Source organism: Phodopus roborovskii, unplaced genomic scaffold (genome assembly GCF_943737965.1).
Source record: "Phodopus roborovskii unplaced genomic scaffold, PHOROB, whole genome shotgun sequence".
Taxonomy (NCBI): domain Eukaryota; kingdom Metazoa; phylum Chordata; class Mammalia; order Rodentia; family Cricetidae; genus Phodopus; species Phodopus roborovskii.
In genome coordinates, this window is record NW_026126409.1 from 15382894 (window position 1) to 15407770 (window position 24877).

General features: G+C 38.7%; 1 protein-coding gene across 1 annotated transcript in view; it reads right to left on the bottom strand.

Annotated features, from left to right (window-relative positions):
• Csmd1 (CUB and Sushi multiple domains 1) overlaps positions 1–24877 on the bottom strand; it is a 1460794-nt gene that overhangs the window by 762983 nt on the left and 672934 nt on the right. The window lies entirely within an intron of this gene.

The window sequence follows — 24877 nt, forward strand, 5'->3', positions numbered from 1 at the left end:
CAACTACCTTGAGGTATGTGGGAAATCTCCCCATCTCAGGTCATGCTCCAAGCTGTAGAAAATGAAGACAAAACCAAGGAGGCCCTGGAGCCTAAGAAAAACATACTCACATGGTTCCCCTCATTTCTATACCAATGCATAAAATCACATTAAAGGGCTTGCTGGTCAATCTTAGTGCCAGTAAGTGCGCATCCTGTGTATCTTTCTTTACACAGCAATGCATTTGTACATATATGTACATATATACACACATATATATGTATCTACAATACATGGATCTCTGTATTGATATATATATACACACATATATATATATATACATGCAACTCTCTCTCTCTATATATATATGTATATATATATATATATATATATATATATATATATATATATATTCTATACACAAGATCTTCATTTATCCAAGGGAGGAAATTAATTCAGACCAAGGAGACCGAAGCAATGTTGCAGCCAATCACACTGATCCTGTGTGCCAGAGACAGGGGCGTGTACTTCTATTATGAGACCATCTGACATTTTATGGTTCTGACATTGGTAGAAAGATGGCTTCTTTCCTTGATTCCATGTGATGCAGCTATATAATCTACAGCCTGGGATGTGGGTCTAAAAATAGGTAGAGTAGTAAAGAGTGCTTTTTCATAAAAGTAATTTAAAAATATTCCACCAGAACACAGAAGACCTGCAAGAACACTTTGGACAGTGCTGACTTTCTAAGTGTCTTTTGAATTTTTGATCATGATGGGAATCTAATGACTCAGTCATCAAACCACTTTTGGGAGGAGCACATCAAGCTGGGCTCAGACCGAGGAATGCTTCTGCTTAGAACAGCAGGTTCCGGGCACAGCAGTCCACAAGTTCAGAGTGGACTGCGAATCACTCGCTGCACACATCTTTTGAATGCTATCTGAAAATGACAATCAGCACTGCCCATCTATGTCAGCAGAGGCAGATCCTAACAAAGTTCAGCCACTGCTGGCTGAAGTCTCTCTTGGCAGTTCTGACAGAGCATGGAGGGGTCTCGAATCTCAGCATGTTGGGTACCAGTCATCAGCCTTCTCCTTGGATCTACTTGTTAGAAACTTGGTGATGTTTTGTTTTTGAAGATTCACAGAGCAATTCCATATTAGCCTTCCAGTCATAGGAGTTGTAAAATGGCACTGTAATTTTTCTCTTGTTTAGTGATGAGTTGTATGGAGCAGTCAGGGTTGTCAGAAGTGAGAAGTGACAGTAATAGGACCTATTTTAGAGATGTATGAAAATGTCAGAGGACATATACAATTATTTTTAAAGTAAATATAAAGCTCAGGTCATTAAGTGGCTTCTTGGATTTCTTTGCTATTTAATGACTTATTTCTCTCTTTTTTTGATTGTAGAATAAATCTCCCTGCTCTTCCATAATGTTTGATATTTGGATATGTCATAATTTACACATTTTAAGAAAGATTGGCAAAAGGGGCCTTGGTTTTTCCTGTTAATTTACACAAAAACATGTGACAGCACATTTTCCCTTGGTTTCTACAATAGAAACTTGACATTGGTAAATCAATGAGGTCAGCCCCTCTGGAGAATGTTCCTTCTGCTTCTGTCATAATGTATTTAAAGAACTCTTTGGCCAGACCCAGGCAGATAGAAAATCTGTCAAAGGATGAACCAATTATTTGAAAACCCAGTGACAGAAGGACATTTGTTACTAGGGAAATGTCAGCTTCTCTCAAGGTACCTTTCCCTAGAGGAGCTCAATTCACCCCACTCTTGGGTATCTTTCATAAAATATAAAGGATACTACTATTCAGAAAACTTGCTAATTATGCCTTTCTAACTGTTGTGATAGATGGCAAGGCAGTGCAAATTAGATCTTAATTTCAACTGGTCCATAGTATCCATAAGACAGTGACTTTCTCTTTCTCTTTTAAAGTCAATGAACCATTTTTCTTCAGGGTCTGCCTAGCATCATTACATGACTCAGTTCTAAGTGCAGTGTCCTTAACATGATCCCTTTAAGGTGACAGTGGAATGCTATCTGTCAGCATTATTAATTTAGTTTCGAAATGAATGACAAATTCCAGGACAGCTTTAAAAGGTGTATAGTCAGCAAATAAATTTCCATATTCTGGAAAGCTTATTTTTTGTCATTGCCATCTGATTTATCTTGGTGGAAGTGATGACATTGGCTATGGTCTTAGGACTTGAGCTTTTGACACATCTACACAGACAGTGGAAACTGTTCTATGTGGACTAGACAGGCCTGTAAGAGTTAATTACTGACAGGAATAATACAAAATCTCCCAACAAAATCACGAATAATGTAGCTATTTACCATATAGGAAGCTTTGCATTCATTCACTTATTGCAGCAATGCATACATGCATACATACATACATGCATACATACATACATACATGCCACACACATCACTATTGCTATCACCATCAATATCACCATCATCACCACCTTCTTCATCACCATCAGGGTCAATTTAGCTTTTTTATTTTTTTTTGAAGTAATAAAAACTTGCTTTCTATTTCATGTTCTTTTATTTTTTTTCTAAATTTTATCTTTTGTCTCAGAACAAAGGCTAATTATGAATTCTTCTGTGCGATTATTATGAAATAGGTTAAATATTATAAATATAAAATTGTCCTTATCCATGGATTTTGGATATACTAGATTTCAAAATTGTTATGTGTTTTATACCTAGGTGTTTATACATTCTCATGGCCTAACCTTGATGTCACATTGGACATATGGTACCCTTGTTCTTACGAGATTGGAAACTGGGGTGATGTTTATTAAAAACCATAGTGAGAGTTTTTCATGTCAAATGTTATGGTGAGACAAAGAAGTCACTTGTGCTGCAAGAGATGCTTGAACAGGTACCCTTCAGGACTACCTCTTTGTACTATGATCCACTTCCCATATACTGGGCTCAGTTGCTCTAGTAAGTCACCCTTACAGTGCACATTTAATATATAAACTAAAGAAAAAATTTGCATAAGAAATGCCTAACTAGAGGGCATATAGTTAGACTGATCTGCTGAACACAAGAAAAGGAAATGAGATAAGGAACAGTAATCAAGAGACATTTCCAGGGGATTTTATGAGCTCAGATGGTCCCAGCAGTAAATAGGTCAGAGCCTGAGGACACACATGATCCAGCTTCCCAGTTCCTGGGAGCCCAGGAGTGTTGCTTTCAGTTTCAAGGCTCTAACTGCTTAGCCTTACATATGTAGGCATTGTTGTTGTTGTTGTTTTCCCAGTAGGATCAGTCCCACAGTATATGAGATTCACACAACCATAGTTTGAACATGTCTTCTTACAGCTGCTCTGAGCCTGTCAAGATGATCATAACAGAGTATGTTCATAAGATAAAAAAATTAAATTAAAAACTACATTATAGAAATGCTAAGGGCCCAATTTCAACTAAAGATCAGAGTAAATTAAAGTAAAAACCACAAGCCAGTGTTTTAATCCATTCTCAGCCCCCTGGTTATAGTGAGCTAACAGTGTAGACACTCAAATCAGACACACACTGTGTGGAGGAGGCACATTCTAAGACTTATGCCAAGGGCAAACTTCTCATGCAGCATCAAGGGGAATGTTGTAAATATAACTTTAGTATCATTTTGTTGGTTGTGTGTCTTTAGTCTATTCCTGGAATCCATTTGAAATACAGTCTCATAGTGAGCTTTTGCATGCTTAGGAAGTAAACAGTGAATAACAAACTGTTTAGCAGGAAGATGCTTGGCAGACATAGTGTGCCTCTTGGATGAGCTCAGGATCTATCTTTATTTTCACTCCATAAACTCTTGACGGGTTTCTTTGTGCTCAAAGTGAGCCTGTGCCTTCATGGGCCTCTTCCCTAGTGGGAACATGTAGAGCATAAAAGCAAGTATTTCAAGTCACTGTAATACTGGGAGCAGACTGAAATCTGGGGCATGCTGGTAGCTCCCTTGGATCAAGCTTGATCATATTTTAGGGTGCAGGGAGGTGCAACAGTTGAAAGGTTGTTTAGCAGGGATGAGAGTGTAAAAGGGAAGGGGACTATGCTATCTCCTGTAGAAACCCATAATGATGGCGACTCTTCTGTCCCTGGGAGAAGTAAGAGATTCAGGAGATGATTCTAGGGAGAGACCTGTTCATGAACTTCTTAATGGGGTGAATCAACATGGTAGTCTGTTTTATTTTAGAGATAGTCTTAAATGTCACCCAGGCTAGACACAAACTTGAAATCCCCTGCATCAACCTTTCCCCACTCCTGGGGAGGTAACAGGTCTGGGCCAACATGTTCATCTCTAATATTTTAATGTATGTATTTCTAATGAGGAAGAACAAACAAAACATTAGATGTGACAGACACATAATTATGCTAAAATATGCAAATAACTTCAAAAATGCTTTAATTCTACATAATTTAATGGGGGTACAGTTAACTAAAGTCTACCACAGTGTTCTCTGCTAACCCTTCCCAATAGGAAGAGAGGGTAAATGAGTCCCTTATTATATTTTAAATTGAAAAAAAAAAAACTCTTTAAGTAAAAAAGGTGAAACTGATTTAAACAATATATTATTTACCCAAGTATATGCTAAATATGATGCAGACAGGTTGAACTATAATAATTAACATACTTTGCATTTTCCCGACAAGGACACCAAATCATTAAGCACATATAGCACATTTCAGGGGTAAAAAGTGGTTGTGTGCAGTGACTTTCTGCAGGGGGTAAATGCTACCTTCTTAGAAGCTCCAGCTCCAGACCAATAGGAATGGCATACAGTCAAGTAATCAGAAAGGTGGGTTTCCATCTCTTCATTCACTTTCTGTTGCGTATGGGAAAGCAGTGACCCAAATCCAAAGAACTTCTGCCTTTTACATGCACAGCTCTAGGTCATAGAATCTGCAGGTGGGTCTATGTGACAGTTAAAGATGGAGACTCTGGGAAAGCCACCACAGCACACCTTACCAGCCTCCATCTGCATCCACATAGACTGCAGTGTAAATACTGTACACAGTGTCCAAGCCCATTGTCTCCATCACATTGACAAGGGCTTGCTCAAGCCTTATTGATGGCAGATGTCATTTTGTAAATATGTTTTTCATACTGGTTAATGAATAAAACACTGTTGGCCAATACGAAAGCAAGATAGGCGGAACTAGGAGATAAGGAGGATTCTAGGAAGTAATAAGGAGGAGTCAAGATGGAAGACAGAGAGAACAGAATTCTGGCTCCTCTCTCGGTAAGATAAGACCACATGGAGATTAATAGAAATGGGTTAATAATTAAGACAGAGCTAGCCGATAAGAAACTAGTACCTGGCCACAGCATTATATCTTCGCCGCAGCAGGACAAGACCAGCGGCTGGAGGAAAAACCTACCTTTACACCTTATAACTCCTGACTGCCACTCTCAATATTCAGAAGGTAAATGTGACATAACATAGGAATATGTTCATGGCTACAGAGCTTGGGCGAACTGAACCATGGTGGGACCCCAGATCAAGTTCTAGAAAATATTCCTACATCATATGCTGGTTTTTTTTTTAATTTGGCCACATCAAGAGGATTTACTACCAGGAATAAAGCTGCTTATGTAAGGCACCTGCTGAGGACAGATTCATCCCTGCACAAGTCTGTCACTGCCCAGCAGAAAATCAGCATTGTGCATCCTACTGGCAAGAACTGGCTTAAAACATAGGACAGGATACTAATGGCAAGTGAAATGGACATTTCAAACACATAAAAACTTCCTGTGTGCAGAACTAATCAATGTCTAGAATAATTCTTAAGCCACAGAGTAGTGCCTGCTGTCTCCTAATTATAAGTAACTGTTTCATGAACAGCCAGACTATCAAATATCCAAACTGCATGTACAATGAGCCCCCATGGAAAGCTCATCTGAAGTAGCAATCTATCATCTGTGTCCAGTGTGACAGAGGAGAAAGAGAGAGGGTGAGTACACCCTGTCTTTGATGCTTGTGATTAAAGAAAAGGGCACTGGGGCTCATCATGTGACCACACGGGCCTCTCTACCACCTGCTCTCAATAAGTGGCAAGCGATCTTATCTTGTACAGGAGGAAGCTAGCCATAGATGTTCACAAATGGAAATGAAATAAAAGAGTAGTTGTTCATGCTTGTCTTTCTGTGAGCTTAAAAGAATAACATTTGCATCAAATCTCTGGACACTGGAGACTGGAAGTTGCAGTATCAGTAATGCTGATCTGGAAATTTAGAGAGTTAGGAAGAAAGGAGAGGATGGGGAGAGACCAAAAGAAAAAGTGACAGGTTTTTCTTCCCAGTTATATGACACTATGGAGGAAATAAACAAGACTCATTGAAGATTGCCATAGTAATAAATATGGCATCACTAAAGTCCCATTGCTTCAAATGCTACAGAACGAATGAATGAGTGGCCCACAGGCTCACATTACAGGCACTGGAAGCTGGCTTCAGTTCTACTCAACTGCAAGAGCTAGGATAGTCTCATCTGGAATTGGTCCTGCAACCTCCCATCATATAATCTGTGGTTGAGGTCTGGGATGAAAACACAAGAACTCCTTTTCAAAACATCTGAACCAATTACAAGTTTTCACTACTGTAAACCCAGTTTGCACTGATCCCAAAACCTAACTGTTATTTCCAGAGTCTGATGCTGGCTCATTGACTGCCTGTTTTGATTTCTACCAAAGAAACATCTTAGGAATCTAGCCTTAACATCAGATGGTTGTAAAATGCTGGCAGACATATTTTTGCCAAAATCTGTATTCCCCTCATTTGGCAACGAAGGTAAAAACACATAAGATGAATGCATGTACACAATCTTGTAAGAATGCATTTCTCAGGAAGCTCATTCAGGTTTGGGGTGTATTGGGATCCCACACATACATCTCTGAATACAGTGGCTCTGGTGGGCAGGTCTATGTGTACATAGCCTAGGCAACGGCTTTCTTGGAAGACTCGGAAGGATGGAAATGGCCTGAAACCTCAAGAATACCTCACAGGAGGGATTCCATCACTTTCAGAAATTGCCCATTTATATGTGATTTAGAAACCATTTTATGTAAGTTCGTGACTGGCTCTCAGCGTCATGAGCAAATGGTATTTCAGTTTCATAGGGAACATTACACAGTGACCTGTCAGGGTTAAATATCAAAGTTATCTATCCCTGGGAATTTAGCTTGTACTCTCACATATAACCACCTCTGACCCCAATATGTGGTGTACAGACCTCAGTGGAAATATCAGAAGAAGTTTTCTATTTAGTCATGAGCAAAGTAGATTAATAGACAATGCTAGGGATTGTCCTTCAAATTGATGGAATTAGAATATCCAGGTGACATTGCCCTCAGACTTATAGCTGTCTTTACAGTAAAACTTACAATTAAAGTTTGATCTGTGTAGCTTGATGAGGAAATAAACAAACCACTTCTTATAGAACTTAAGGTAAGACAGAGCAAGTGCAAGAGAAGCTAGGGGGAAAAGGAAATTACAATTATTTTTGTTTAGTTTTAATCCTGATTTTAGCATGATAAATCCCATGATTTAGGCAACTACTTCACAGGAAATGAAAAAAAATGAACAAAGGGTAATCCAAGAGATAATATGCCATAGAAGCCTGTAGTAAAGGCTCAATAAGCAGAAGTCAGGAAGCTTGCCCTGGGTCTATCAAGGTGGAAACACACCAAGTGCCTGCTGGAGTGCTTGACTTCCAGATGAGAGTGGTGGGAGTTCAGAATTAATTCTTAGTATCACAAGTCTTAAGGAAGATAAGACATGTTTTCTTCTGTACCACAGATAAAGAATAACATCTAACACTCAAGGGAGACAGAAATAAAACAATATGAAAATAGGGACAAGAGATCTTATACCAGGACAAGTCTTTTTAATTTATTTACCCATCACTTCTCAAGGGACTATGACATTTTGGCTGTTGAAAGGCTCTTTGCATCTGGGCAGGACTGGCAGGAAGAGGAGAAGCATTCTAGAGCTTTCCATATGCATCATGTTCCTGCTAATGCATTTCCTCTCAAATCCAAGAATCTTAACTTCTCAAAGACCTGCCATTCCCATATTTGATTCATATCTAATTTTAAACATGCTCTATGAAAATAACATAAAAGTAGTACAATTTTGCTCTTAAAATGCAAATAAATTGTCAAAGAAACCGCTTTTCTACCCCAACCATGGCAAGGTTCATGCACATGTTGGTGCCGAGGTTTACTTGAGTGGTTCCTGGAAAGTGGAGACAGGAGGATAGCCACAAATTTGAGGTCAATGTGCTCTACATAGCAAGGCACAGTTTCAACACAGAACAGAACACAAGAAAAGTTGAGAAAGACAGTCCTTTTATCGGGGTTGTAACAAAAATAAATGGCAGAAGCAGCTTCAGGGTAGAAGGGTTTGTCCATAGACCATGGAATGGTGCCACTCACTCCACAATTGATGTAGGTCTTTCTATTTCAGTTATCATAGTCTAGAAACTCCCTCAAAGATCTGTTTCCTCTCTTGGGTGACTGTAGGGACTCTTGATGCATCCCTGTTTGTGTGGAATATGATGGCCACCTAATACTGTTTCAGTGCACTAAACAAGAGAGCCCCCAAGCCACACCTCTGTCTGCTATAAGATAAAGCAAAGTGATGGGGACTCTGCTGTAAACACCGCACTGTGATTGTCCTAGGAGATGATGCACATGGCATGAGACATAAATCGTCTCTTGGACCAGACCTCCTGGAAGCCTGTTATAATGCTCAGCAATTGTGACTGACTCAGCGAATGCTCAGCATCCACAATAAAAAAGGTAAGAATGGCTTTTTTTTTTTTTTACAAAGGATTTGCTGTTAAAGAAATGTGTGTTACCCCTTGTACTTCTGGGTGATGGACAGTTAGCCTGTAATGTTGATATAGACCTTCTCTGGATAGGTAACTCTCTAAGAAATCTTAGAAGGAGTTTGCACAAAAGAAAATTGCATACTCTGAGTCAGGCCTGTAGATGAAGAAGTATGCTCAGAATTAACCTGGGAGAATGTTATGACCATATCTAGCTTTACAGATAACAGAAAGATCTAGTATCACAAAGGGAAGTCAAGGCAGATCTTTGAAATCTAGAGAAATTCTGAGTTCCAGTCAGAAAAGAAAAACTATTTTAAAAAGCTGAGGGGTTTAAAGGACTGGATGGGACATCACAAGCTTGTAGTGAGGAACAGTTCTGTTTTATCTTGTCAATAGTCAGGAAAAGATGACCTAAAACAAGAGAATACACAGACCATAAAGTTGATCAAGTTATAAGGCTTATAGCTTTTAAGAATGTAGACTTAGAAACAACTTTTGACAAACTCTTGTTGGAACTGCAGTAGGGGTGTCCAGGTGCACTTTGGAAGCCATTAAAGACACTCAGATTTGGAATCACAGCTCTTATTCTAGAAAAATTGCTCAATGAGCCTCTCCTAGGAAAGAATGTACCTGATGCATGATGGTTCCTGGAGCATATCCAACATTGGGAATGAACAAGATCCAATCCAACCTAACTCGCCATCAGGTGACTAGCATTAGGTGAAGTCATTGGTCAAGGGCTGCTGTGGGATCAGTTTCCCCCAGGAAAAAGAGAAGCTGAGCCTGCTCTTTGGGATGTGAGGACACAATGGAACATGGCCTCTGTAAGCAGGAAGAACCAGGGCCCACCATAGCCTGTCAATGTTGGGTACCTACTCTGGCTTCCAGCTTCCTAACTATGTGTAATAAATAGTTGCTGTTCAAGCTGCCTGGTCCTTCATGCTTGCTGCAGCAGTTTACACAAAGAATACACACTACAATATAATCTGTAAATTAAAACCTCTACATATGCTCATATATGTATGTGTAGAGAAATGTCTGGGACAGCCCAGAAAATGACTGACAAAGACAATTTGTAAAGATGAGTAGGTTCAACAGAATTTTTTCTCTATATATTCCTATATAATTCCTATATAACTGATATTTCAATATCAATTATAACTAATTAACAGACACAGTTACTTATAATAAGAACAAGTCCTACATTTCACCAAACTATTTGTGGGTCCTATGACTATCCAATTGTGTATCTGTCCACAACATTCTTTCTCTTCCACCTGTTAAATTTTAATCCATTATGTCTGCATCAACTGTATGAGAGAAAAGGGCTGGAAAATTGGAAAATACAAATACTTCTCATTCTCTCTCTCTCTCTCTCTCTCATTCTCTCTCTCTCTCTGTGTGTGTGTGTGTATGTGTGTGTATGTGTGTGTGTTTGTATTCATTTATGTGTCTATGTGTGTGTGCATGTATGCATGCTCCATGGCATGAATGTCAAAGGACAATCTGTGGTATCTATCCTTACCTTCCATTTTTTTCTGGGTCAGGAACTCTTTTTGTTTTCCTTCTCTACATGCCTGGCTAGATAGCCCATGAGTTTTGAGTTTCTGTCTCTTCCCCTCTTTTCTTCTTCACATCACAGGTAGGAGTAGGCAGATCCCCAGAGAGGTCAGGAGAGATGAACTCGGGGCATTAGACAAGCACAGTAAGTGCTTTATCTGCTGAACCAGGTCCTCTACATAACTTGAATAATTTCTCTAATGGCATATCAAGAACCTCTACTCAAAGAGGATCCCACTGATGGTGACCACCAAGCTTTCAGATGCTTTTAGGTTTCTTTCATAACTCTATCCCACTGCCTAAAATTGGGTACCCACAATATTGTTCAGATATAGTACCAAACCATAGTATATGAATTCTGATCATGTTTGTTGGTTTCTCGGATGAATTTATTTATTACACTTATAAAAACCAGAGTTTCACTCCTGCCTGAGGTCTGTGTATGTCAGTGTGTCTTTAACTAGAACATGAACACTCCTGCCACACCATCAAATGCTTCCACACTGTCTTGGGTTATCCTCACATCCTTCTTCTCAACAGGGAAAGTAATTATAACCATGACAGATCTGCTAATAGGAATGAGGCAATCATCTAAAATGTAATCCATCTTTTACTCCGATTTAAAAAAATAAAACAATGTGCACAAATACCTCATTAAAAATAAGAAGTAGGAATTCAAAAGGGAATTGAGCTAAGGTTTTCAACTTTCAAATTATAAGAGTAATTTTACCCTCTTGATACATTTCAGTCTGAAATTAAGAGGCAAAAGGGATGGGAAGAACATTAATTAGAACAGAAATATGATAATAATATAGTATGCTTTTACTTTCTAATTTTAAATTAGTTCCAGTATTTTATAAAACAAAACCAACCAAACATAAAACCTTATTTTCTCTGAGATCCTCTTGGAGCCAATGGAATTAAACCCTTTAAGTTGTCCTCTAATGCATACTCATGAACAAAACTCTAAAGAATATGGTACATAATTAGCAAGTTTAAGAATTAATTATCCATGCCTGTATATTCTATAGTGATTCAATGAAGCATATTGAGTCACTATTAACAATTTAATATATAAGAAGTACCTCGCTGATGTTCTGAGCATCTAGTGATAGTTTAGCAGAACTAGATAGACACAGATGGTGATAGAGGTAGGATAAATTATGTAGGATACTAGGAATGCTTATTATGAATTTAACATATGCAGTCTCTTCCTAGAATACAAGCATAAGCACATTCATACTGACTGTAAAATCTTTTCTGATGAGATTCTCCCTCTTCAATTTCATAAGGAAATATGCTTTGGATTGTCTTCTAATCTGGTTTGGGATATGGTCATACACCTAAGGCTCACAAGACAGCATCAAAAGTTGTTCCCCAAAAAGAGAAAAAAAAAAGCACATTTTGTCCAGGTGTTTATGCTGATAACCCCAATGCTTCCCCATGATGGCAGAATGAGTTGCAATGAGGAGGCAAAGAATCACCTTAAATGGAAGAAGAAGTAACAGTCAGGTTTTAGCTTCTTCTCTTTCAGGTGCACCCTCCTGTCCAAATGTTCAGATGTCATCACATCTTAACAAATCAAGGCTAATCTGTGTAGATGTGGCTGAGGAACTTGTGTCTCATCACCAAAGCAAACCCAGCTGAGTCCGTGTAGTGTGGGATTCTGGGCTGCTTTGTCATGGGTGAATGTTGTAAAATGTGGAAACCAATGCCACTCCCCATGAAGTGGAGAAGCTTCTGTTTGGGTCAAGTGAAGCTGCTATTGGCTTCCACTTATCGGCAAGCCAGATGATCCCACCTCTTCTTCTTCTGTGACAGGAAGCACAGAAACATGCCTTGTGCAAATAAAAAGCAGTAATTCCCAAAGAATATAAGAGCTGTGAACACAGGTAAAGACTCAGATCTCTGTTCAGTTCCAGTCACCTATTACACCTGCCTCGTGGCTGTTACCATAGTTGCAAGTGACAGACACCTGCCATGCAACCCAGATCTTTGGGCTCAAGGAAGTGCCTGGCAGATGGAAATTTTGTTTTCAGAGTTTAATTATTGAAAGTCCTGATGTACTGATAATGCCAGAGAGACTGGGAAATGAAAATGTTATCTGACAGTGCATCAGATATGAAAAGATATGAAAAGAAAATCCTGGGTGAGGTGTTTTCCCTGCTTGACTACTGGGACGAGAGTTTGTGTGCTTCACAGAGGTAGCTTCTCACAGTCATAGAGATAGAAGATATGTCAAGAGGCTTTAGGAACTTAGATGCATCAAATTAGCAGACATTTTTAAAGATGCTTGTGTAGGTTAATACCTGGAACATTTGTTCCCATTAATAGACTCAGTGCCATTTCAGCACAAAAGAAAGACAGAAAGTATACAGTAAACACCACATAGACACCTACTTTCCCCAACATTAAACCCAAACCAGGCTGTGTCTGATGTTCCATTAGATTTGTATTTGACTGACGTATTTTATTTTTATTATTTTTTAAAAAAAAGTCACCTTGGCCAAACTAGTGTAATTAAATTGTTCCAAGAAACCTGAAACACTTTTTCTTTCTCTGTCATTTCTTTTCTCATAACTTCATGTTCTCTGTCTCTCATTTAACCCACTTAGTTCACTTTGTGTTCCCTGTATGTACAGAGGTTTATGACCACCTACTGGAGAATCACTCTAATAGAACCCATAGCATCACCCCTAGCTTTCTTCCTCTGACCGAAAGTCAGGAGTGTGCTATGGAAATGACACCAACTCTTTATTGAAAAGGATAAAAAGTCACCTTTACACCTTTAGCCCACTTCACAGGCCTCTGGGTCTGCCAAGTCCTGAACCTTCGGAGGTTTCTTCAGGGCAAACCCGAGTACTTCTCAGCTAACTCAATCACTGGCTCTTCTGCTCTTTGGCTTCTTAATCAATTGTTTTTAAGGTAATGTTTTCTATCCTGTAAAATCACCCATTTTATTTCCTCATCCTTTTCATTGTATTTGTTTAGTTTCTGTGTAGCTGATACATGTGCTTTTGTGGTTACTCTTAATAACCACAGTCGCATTCAGGAACAGTTAACCATACTTGGAAGTGTCTCATATACTGACTTAAACCAGGGCTTTTTAGTGTTTCTTCCCTATACTCAAAGCTGGAGATAGTTATTAATTTTTAAATGACATTATATATAGTCATCTCTTATAGACCACAAATAATTTTATCTTAGAGTTTTCATATTCCGTAATAGAAGTATCAATGGACTACGAATGGATAAGTTAATGTCTCAGATTTTCTGAGACTCACAGCTTTTGATTGTAAGGGCTTTGATCTGCTATAAAGTTTTGGCCCTGACCCTGCAGGCTGTAGGCTCCTGAACTTTTCTCAAGAATTATAGACATACTTCCAAGAAGTATGGTTTCTAAAAGGAAAGAAAAGAGCTGATGCTACCATCACACTCTGTGATCCTGATGGGCTTTTCAGGGAGCTTGCCAGGGTTTGGCCACCAGGGAACTCTGTAGGCTAGCACACATGCAGGTGTATGTGCACTGAAATGACTGAAAGGGGAGATGTTGGATCCAAGTTGTATGGAGACACTGGGTTTATACAGAGCTCTGTGAACTGTGATGCCTGATCTCATGATCGTGTCTTTATGCCCAGAACACAAACTCCTACTTTAACCTTCTCCACAAGAATCTGATCACCTCCAGCAAGATTTCTTTGGTCAAAAGTTTTCCTTACCTCATATTGTAATCCAAAAGTTTGTGTTTATATTCAAGGATCCTTACAGAAATGGAATTAAAGCCAAGAAGACTTTACTTTGTATATTCACTAAATCTTTTAATGTGAAATTATTTCTCCTCTTTTGAACTGTAGGAATCATTTTTCTCATATATTAATAGTTTTGATCTGTGATCATAGCCCAAATGATCAGCAGTATGCTTGAGAATTGCTGCTTCCTAATTGGTTGTCTAGGTAAATAACATTGGAGATGCAAGGTGAGACAGACATCAGTTTTCATTCATTGCCTCTCTTGAACAAACAAAACAGAATCAATTTCACAATGTGGCTGTTAAATAGAATAAATTATTATACAATTAAGGCAATTTCCATCAGAACCCCTTCACTGGGCCATAAAAACGGGGAAAAAATAGCAGGCTTTTAAAAACACAAACTAAGGATCTCACAAGTTGTTGTGGCACTGAGAACAGCATCTCTTTTGCCAGTTATGAATGTCCCTGCCATTTGTCCTGAGATTTTTCAAAGGCAGCAGCAGCCTTTCTGACTACATATGACTACAATAATATGAGGATTCCATCCAACGTCAATGTTTATTCTTTGTGGGTAAAATCAGGTTGCACAAGGCACTGAGGAGAATATAAATGACCTTGCTTGTATTTTGTGGAAAATAAATCTAGCCTCTGACTGAAAATGATGTTTATCCATTTCAGCCATTACCATTTAAAGAAGGAAAATGCTATTGACTTGTTTTTACTTCAGTAGGAACATGGGTAGCATAATACATATTATTATGTACTCTTCCATTACTGGACATAATTTTACAATGAAAGAGTAAGAATAAATAAAATTCCTTGTCCTGTACTGTACAAAGAACATGGCTTGCCATTCAGTCTAGTAATGTTGAACGTATTCATCCAAAACCAAATAAATATTTCACTTTTACAAGCCATATGATCATGATGAAAATCCCAGACAGGTATGGATCTTCCTGCTTCATCTGCTGTCATGTTTAAGTGAAAACTATTAACAGAGATAGCAGATGAGAGGTGGTGAGAGTACATGAGTGAAGAAGTACCCGATGTAACTAAGGATCACATGAAAGTGGAGGGAAATTGAACACACATGGTACATAGATTCCAGGTACATTCTAACTTCTGGAGTTAGATCCTAGTTATGGGAACAAAGAATATGGGTAATGTACAACAACCTTATTACAATATTCTTACATTTTGAGGGGTCATAACACGTAGAATGTATTTTTATCATATCAACACCCATTATCCCTAATCCCTTGCATATTCAACCCCAAACTTACTCTCGTACTATTCTGCGTATGGAACCATTGACAAGTACCTTAACTTTTCAGAACTTAAATGTCCTTATTAATAAAAAGGAGAATGATATTGATATAATTGGTAACACTAAAATGAGATTAGCTATTGATAAAGATTGACTGTAACAATTAAGAATTCTATTGTTTTTATGAGTGTCAAATTGCTGAGGTAAGAACTTCAGCTTTGTCCTCAGGTCCAACACACACACAAGCCCCCTGTGTGGCAGCCTTTCCACGTGGCCTCTAAGTCTTATCAGGCTGCTTAAGAATTTAGAGCTTAAGCTTCTTGTTAACAAGGATAAAACATTTTCATACATTGCAATGAGATGAGCTATTGATAAAAGCCGATTACTATTATGATCGTCAAGATGGCTCATATTGTTATCATAACGTTTTATGTATACAGAGCACCAGATCAGCTTTTATGGCTTAATAAATACACAAGCTCCTTAAACTGATATAACATTTACCTGTGCCATATCATATGGAAGCCAAGTCATTTTCTTGACAGGCTGAATTCTAGACCCCTAAAACTGAACTTCTGAAAAATCTAAACTGCCTCTGGCTTAGATGTGACAGGGTTTGAGGACAAGATCTTTAAAAAGCTGATTCTTAGAGCTGACTGTAATCCAATATTACTGATGCGCTCATAAAAAACTAATGTGGACACAAACATGCCTAAGTCCAAAGAGGATGTGATGCTTGACAAATAGACAGTTAAAAACCAAAACACGGAAGGGAAAATCATGGAAAATGCAGCAAGGGGAGAAGTCACCCAGAGTAAATGGGGCAGTAGTGACCAGGCATGAGACAGATCCCTGATGGGTAGTCAGAGAGGGAAAGGAGTCACAAAGTACAAACAGATAACAAGCTTCTGGATATTTCACCTTCCTGACCTGAGACAAAGGGCTAGTGGGATTTTTATTCCACCATCAGGACCCTCTGCTGGCTGGCCATTTCAGTTGGTCAGGTATGTTCAAGGCCAATCCAAACATGCCTACTTCAAGCTGTGAACTTATTGGCTTCCTTTCCTTTGTGTAAATTACCCAACTCAACATTAGGGAGGCAAGACCAGCTGCTACATTCATAAAACATATTTACTTGAAGCTGAGGGTCTAGCAGCTTCACTTTCTTTGTTTAAATAAACCAGCCCAAAATTAGGAGAGGGGAATGTGCTGCATGCTGTCAAAACCACTTACAAGATCCAGGCCCACCAAGAGGGTATAGGTTCAGGGTTCCATTGCCCCTTTGTATTCCAGGAATCTTTCTCTATATGTGCTTTGCTGGGTGTAACAGTATACATGTGCATACATGTGCTTGTGTACATGTGTACATGTATACATGTGTATATTTACACATATGTACCTCTGTGTGTTCATGTGTGTGCCTGTGCAGATATGTGTGTGTGCATATATGTTCATATGTGTGCTTATACATGTGGGCAAGTTTCTTCACCAGTAATAAAATATGGTGCTTGCTGCTATTTATTGTGGCTGAAATATTTCCTGTTTTTATTATTTAAATGGAAGCTAAAATGAATGCTGTCAAGATCTCTAGGTGATAAACAGTATACCTTACAAAATCCAGAAATTTAGAAAAGCTCAGAAAATTAGCCAACAATATTATAGAGACTAGAAAAATTCAATACAAATGGGTAAGTTTTAATTATTGAAATATTTGGGAAGAAATTAATAAGTTTGGAGATTATTTTGGTGATATGAAAAACAACACTCAAATAACTTAAGGTTTTTTTCCATCACTAGAGAGGACAAAAACATACCTTAGAGCCCATCATGTAAACTACAGATGCAGAATATGGAAAAAGTGCATATGAAGATCAATCAAGGTATGGCACAAGCCATTATATGTTAGGAATGTGACACAAAACATTCTAGAGCCAGGAGGAACTCAGCATAGCTTGTAATGTATACATTTAAGAGGAGAGTACCCAAAGAGAACAAATTATCTTGTAATAAGATCTTTAAAATCTGATTTCCTTCCTTCTCTGCCCCTGGCTTTTATGTTCTTTTGAATCCTGCATGGGGAAATCATAGTTTTCTTCATCACCAAGTCAATGCAGTTTTTAAGGCTTCCTACTGAAAACCAAAGCTGAATCACCAATAGCCATCACAGACACATGAAATACGGGCACGATTCAGCAAATGGATAAAAGTCCACCTCCCCCTCAAAAGAAGCGTCTCAGGAAGGAAGATTTTTTTACATTGTTTTCATAGAAAAGATGCCATATGCATACAAAAGCTGTACATGCAAAATTCTGTCAAACGTTGAAAAATGAGCAATTGAACAACCTCTGTGAAATTGTAATTTGAACACATTCACTGATAGACTACTTTTACCTTCTAGATTTTAGCAGTGGCTTGCTCTCTTAGCAGTAATACCATGGTCATCACTGTGGAGAAAAGAGACCACCTTTCTGTACCATGAACAGTCACTTGAACAGCACTGATGGACACCCAATTAGCATTGCACAGTGCCTTCTCATGAATAAGCCAGGTAGTATATGCTATCACAATGGTACAACATTGTGCACCAGTAACATTGTAAATGCTGTCTTCAATGAACTGGCAAGTGAACAAATAAAATTACTTAGTTATAATACTTGAGAAGATGCTAATTTTAAAGGGGCATGAGGACAAATTCATGTCCTCACACATCCTGAGACTGCACTACTCCCTTGTTAGTGTCCTCTCACATAACTCTAGGATTTTGTGTAGCCATGCTTTTGATCCCTATGGGAAAGTGTGTCTGTAATCTTCCAAGCTAAAAATTGTAACACCATAGTACTCAAGGTTAGGCAGCAAAGGTCTCACTGAACAAAGCTCCATGTAAAGAGGCCTCCAAGTGTGATTATTAATGTTGTGGTGGAGATACAACATAGAGAGCTTTCTGCCAAGCACTGCATAAAAATGTGATCTATACTCACACTCACAGTATGTCTGCAAATAAAGGACATATGACACTGTGTTAACTCTAGGTGACCTGTGTGGTCACCCTATGCTGCCCTTTTGGCTTTTGACTTGAGATGCTGTTTCTGTTATTTTGAAGGAAATTTGAAAATGTGGAAGAAAGAAAATTTCATCTATGGCAGGTTCCATAATAGGTTACATCATCTCTCCTGCTCAATAGCATTAGCCTAATCTTGTCTGGGTAGACATCTTTAATTAATTTTCAGTGATGCCTCCATTCTGGCTAGCTGGAAGTAGATACTTGGTTTAATTTTGATGATAATAAGGCATGCTAATGAGAGACTAACCTTTGCAGCTAACTCAGACTTGCTGCAAGGAGAGTGGCCTGTCCTTATGCTAAATGGATGCAGGAATAACTGGAAAAAAATATCCAAAGTAATTCACTGTGTTTGAGGATGAAATTAAATAGATTTTCAAAACAGAGTTTGCAAGAAAGGTAATTATCAGGAAATAGTGGGGAGATTTTTTTCATTATAACATTTTATGGTACTGATTCTCATATTTCATTTTAATTAGTTTATATTTGGGAGATCCAAGACAGATACTATGGAATTAATTAGAATATAAGAAATAAAATTGAATAGAGATCAATAATAACAAACCACAGTTTTTTCAAGTCATCTCAATTTACAGTAACTTGGGTAACTTGTTATAGACAGTAAGGATACTGCCCACACTGATAAAGTTATTGTATTATTTGTTATGCATTTAAAGAAAACATTCTTTCCTAGATTTCCCAAGGATAATCTGAGACTTCTACCTTTCCACTGAGTCAAAAACCATTTAATTTTATAACTTAACTCACGCCTATTGATTTCTCAGAGCTGAGACTGAAAGGACTTTGGCTCAGCCTGGTTTGCTGAGCCAAAATGGCAGGCAGCAAGTGAGTTTAGAAGGGGACCACTGAGACATCCCGATAACATCCTCATGACAGTTAAACTGTGACTCAGAGCTCTGATCTCTGGACTTTGTTTTTTCCTGTTGCTATCCAGTTCTGTGATCTGAGTCTTACTACTAAAAAAAAGTCAAATTGCAGGGATTAATATCACTATGCTTGCCTGGCCAATCCATTGCATTAAAATATAAGAACTCTAAAGGGAGACAGCTTTAGGACACTAATGGCTGGTTTTATCTAAGAAAGAATTTCCCAGGATCACATCCCAGATTTTTAGAAATTGAATTACCAAAATCTTCAAGGTTGTCTCTTTAGAGGATACTTTATTTTTCTCCAAAGAAACCTTAACTATAATAAACTCTCTGTTTTTTTTTTTTTTTCAATCGTCCAGTGCAACAGGAAAATGTGAAATTCATTCTATTGTCTTTTGTCTCTCTAGGACTTTGTACCTGAGACACACCCTACAGACAGGAAAGATGATAATTGTGAATTAATGGTATTTCACAGACAGGAAGCTATCAAGCCTTCTCTTATCTAGAACTGCAACATATGGCTCTGAACAGTTGATTTCACTCTCCCCTGCCATGGTTCAAGCAAGGTGGTGAACTGAGGAAGAGTGGACCACACAGTGGGATGTCAGGTACTCAGTTACCAAAGCAGCATGAACATTTTCAGGCTATTAACACTGCCATGAGTGTGACAGTGAACAATGATGTGATGTGAGTCCCCAGTCTGCTCCTTCCCAGGACACACATTGCAGAAGTGGTAAACAATTCAAGTCTCCTAAATATAAGAATAGGAAGACATTTTATTATTAACTTGCCCTCAGCAGGAAGAGGGACAGCTAGGAAGGACAGACAGAACAGCAGTGTTCAAAGACAATGATGTCTCAGAGAGAGAATCAGAGATCAGGGTTCAAGGTTTGAAGTTACTAAGGGGCAACAGTTGGGGTCATAGACTTGCCAGGTGTGTAACAGCGGAGAAGAGAAGCTAACCATCACACCAGGTCCAGGTTCCCACCACAACTGGGATAGCTTGATTGAATCTACATCTTCATTCCAGTTCACATACTTTCATTGACTAAACTCAGGTCCTCTGCAGGAGCATGACTACTTCTTAACTTCTGGTCCATGTCTCCAACCCTTCAATTATTCCCATCCCCTGTGTGTGTGTGTGTGTGTGTGTGTGTGTGTGTGTGTGTATGCATGCATGTATGTATGTGTGTATATATTTTTTAAAGTTTATTTTTTCATTTTCGTATGGGTTTTCTTTATGTATACCTTGCTGGCCTGGGACTCACCATGTAGACCAGGCTGCTCTCAAACTCAAGATTTCTGTCTGCCCCTGTGCCTTGAGTGCTGGAATTAAAGGAGTGTGCCCCACATCTGTCTCTACTTATGATTTTTTATGTGTACCTCCTTCTGTTCAGAGCACAGTGAAAATGCATTAAGATTTGGTTCATCAGCAAGTTTTGTGTGTGTGTGTGTGTGTGTGTGTGTCTTTACGTCTTTACAGAAGTTCCTGGAAACACTGTGGAACATGGCAAGTCACATACTGATTCATGAACTGGTCAATTAAGACAAGGTAAATTAGTAAACACGGACCTTCACAGCTGTGGGAACTAAGATTGGGGATAATTAAATATGTTTTTCATGTACACATTGGAGACTTTCATGGTGTGTTCACCATGAGCAAAAAGTTTCTTTAAACTACTTCACCAAAGATTTATTTTGAATTCCCTCCATTTCTCAACCTTCTCCCACCATCTCACTGTCTTAATCACTTCCCTCCCTTCCTTCATCAAACTTTGACTCTGAACCTAAGCCACATTATAGAGACTATGAACAAAGAAAGGCCTTGAAGGGGGTGGATACTTCTCATATAAGCCACTATCAGAAAATGTCCAGCCTGTGAGTGGCACTAGAAACATCCAGCAGATTTTTTTCCATGTCCTTACACCTTGGACTTTTCTTTTTACTATTTAATCTTTTACAAAATTTGAGAAGCTGAGAACTCACTGGGTTTGCAGCCATGCCACTTAGAAGCGTGGGGAAAACTACACTCTGGAAGTATATGTTACCAGGAGTGACTGAGAAAGGTTAAGGTATCTCTGGTTAGTGGAACACAATGACAAAATAGGCTATACTCTAACCATTGTGCATGTGGTTGTGGGAAGACAAGTTGAAGGGAAGAATTACATCTAAGAATTGAGTTTAATCCCAGGGCATGGAAGAACATTGCTTTAAAAATTTGCATAGTTCATGCTTTGACCACTTCATTGGAGTGAGACACACTATACAAACTTTGTGTTGAAATGCCTAGTCAGACGAGGAGTAGCATTTCTCATAGAGAAAAAAAAAACATAATTTTGGGTCAAACATATATAAAGACAACAGCCTTAATGTGTGATATAAGGAATGCTACTCAAACTGACAGCATGTAATCCAACCATTAATGAACAAGAGTTTTGTGATTTATCTCATGTGGAAAATATTGCAACAAATACGATCCATTTCATTATGGACCATTCTTCAACATTTGTTAGCAGATCAGTTCATGAGTCCACAGTCAAGTGTACAAGCATGATAAAAGGCCTGGGGTGAATAGTCATGGAGGCTTAAGAAAACACCAGACTAATAGTATTTCTTTCAATTAACCATGTTGGAAAGCTCCCCTAATGGATGTTATCACATGTCTGCAAGAAGGCAGCACTCTTAGCTCCTATAGAACATTCTGGTCCACCTTAATATTATACTGTATAGTCACCCCATTTATCTGCTGGCATATCAGGTGGGACAGTCTTCCGAGGGTCAATATATCTGTCCACTACTAGGACACAACTGGTTCCCTCTTGTTGCTTTGAGATGAAAATGCCTGCTATTTACTAAATTTGCACGCAGTGTAAACACAGCTGTTCTAGATGACTTTCAAGTCTAGCAACATTTTCAGATGGTGAAATTACCATTTTTATTATAAGGTGGAGAAGTGTGTTTCCCAAACAGAAGATCTATGGCATTTCAGCTATGCTACGAGAAGGGAGAGAGAACAGAGTATGACATCAGCTATTCCTCTTTTACATTTCATTGGAAGCCTGGGTTGCAGCCATCTCCAGTGGTCAGCTCTGCTGTGCTGTGAGATTACACCAAATATGCCAATCACCTGATTAATATGAAAGGGTTACTTAGGCGAAGCTTTGTGCTTATTGCAACACATCTAACACAGGAGAGTAAGTTATTTTTAAAATTGCTATGCCATTCCTAATATCATTTTCTAATATGATCAGTGGCTGATGAAGTACCAAAGGTAAGAAGAGAAATGATTGTGAGGTCGTGTGTTGAAGTAATTTCATCACAGACAGAAGTAACACTAGATGCTTAAACATTTTTAAAGTGATTGAAGAAAGGCTTTCAAATCAGGGGCCAGTGTCAAATTCCAACTCAATTACACAGAAAATGAACACATGGAATTGAGGTTAGTTGTAAAATATCTTCATATCAGTAGGGAAGATAAAGGGAAAAGTCACCTTCCTATGGCAATTGACTTACCAGGAAAACACTCTGCCTAGCAATGGCCTGACTAACAGCAATCTATGAAGTTGGCTCTCCATTTCCATATGTGGCCTACATGCATGCACTTTGTGACACAGGAGCAGCCCTTTGTCTAGAAGTCATGTTCACTGTTAGTTGTCCATGTTTACTTTGTGCACATGCAAAAGCTTTTCTCTCTCCTGATGGTAACTGACAGGGGAAAAGTGGAGGCCAGGCTGAAACTCAGGCTAATTGTGGCAAAGATGCTTTCTTGCAGAAACTATTGGACACATGGCTTATATTATGAGCTGGTTAGACCCTCAGAAGGATATGGCATTCTATTACATGAAGTATTGTAGCAAATGTATGGGCATTTTTCAGAGGCCCAGTATGCTAACCAAGTAAGAGACAGCCATGGGAACCTGTGATCACTGCTAGCTGCACCAGAAATGACCAACTTTATTATTATTCCACACTTTTTCCCCTATAGTTTTTGAAAGTTGCACACATTTATAAGCCAGCCCTTCTATGTGGTCAATATGACTCTCAAGCTAGCAGGTAAGACTTGCACTGCCACAAGTGGTCCCTGAGAACCTCTGTTTGTCAATGTCACTCCAAACTCATGTTAAATTTTAATTCACTTTGGAGCAGTGTTAAGAGGTGGTGATTTAAAAGATTGCCCCTGAACCTTATTAGGAGGTAGAAAAATCTATTAGAGCCAAAGGTACTGTACATTTGAAGCAAAACAGTATTTGCTTAACATGAGTGGGCCATCATATGTATGAACTTGCAGTGACTATGACTTCATGAAAATAACCTGTACAAAATAAATCCTGCCAGAATCCTAGCATGGGGGGAGCTGGTGAAGTCCCACCCCTAGCCAAGTTGATACTTACAATTGTCAGCTGATAGGGGAGAGAGTCTGTTTTGTTTGGGGACCTGACCCCTGACAGGCTACATATACTCCAGTAGATGGCCCCAAACCCATTCACACACAAAGGCACTAAGTGAATTTATTGAGTCTTTGGGGAAAAAACTACATGATAGGGAAACAAGACAGAAGGGAATAGGCATCGAGTTGGTCTAAGCACATTAAATGCACAGAATCCCCAAACAATAAAATGGGGTGAATTTGTAGAAGGAGGGGGCATTGTTGTAATTATGAATCTGTTGTTGCTGCCACTGTCACTTTCTACTTACCAGCCAGTGTGATGCACAGCTAGAAGGCACTGGACAAAAGTCTGTATATCAACACTGAACTCCCCAGACTCTAGGATTGTCGGAAATAGATTCTGCTCCATTACCCTGGGGCTATGGCACAGAGATGTTCCTTTTTTAATTGCTATTTTGTTTTTCCTGGCTTCAGTGACTCATGGCTAACCATGGCTTGCAAACACTAATATTTGTCTAAGCTCTTGCACCACAGAAACTATGGTCACATGGGTTTTACTATGCCACAGTGTTATAAGTGAGTTTCTTTACTGTTAAGTGATGTCATATATCTCTTGCCATACCTAGTTTATAAATCGCCCTTTAGCATCAGAAAATAGACATACATAGATGATGCTGGTAAGGTGTATGGTTAACAGTGTAATCAGGGGCCTTAATATATATATATATATATATATATATATATATATATATATATATATATCAGTTCACGGCTGTGCTTTAGAGATATCCAAACACAACATTCCCTTTGGAAATCTTGGATCATACAGACCTGCAAATGATCAAGTGATTGCATATATAGCAAGTAACTCTGAGCTTGGAGTCCTTGAACTTTTACATTGTGTGTGTTTGTGCATGTAGAGTGTGTGTACATGTGAGTGTCTTGGAGATGAGGCCCTTCTGCCTCATCCTTTTTAACTTGTTGGTGTCCTGGCAATGCTTAGGGATGTTTGGGAAATGATCAGTAAGAATACTTATCAAACCCCACCCATCCTTGGCAAACTTCTGTTCTCTCAAAACATGTCAGAGATTTCTGAGGTACTGATCCAAGAGGAAATCAGACC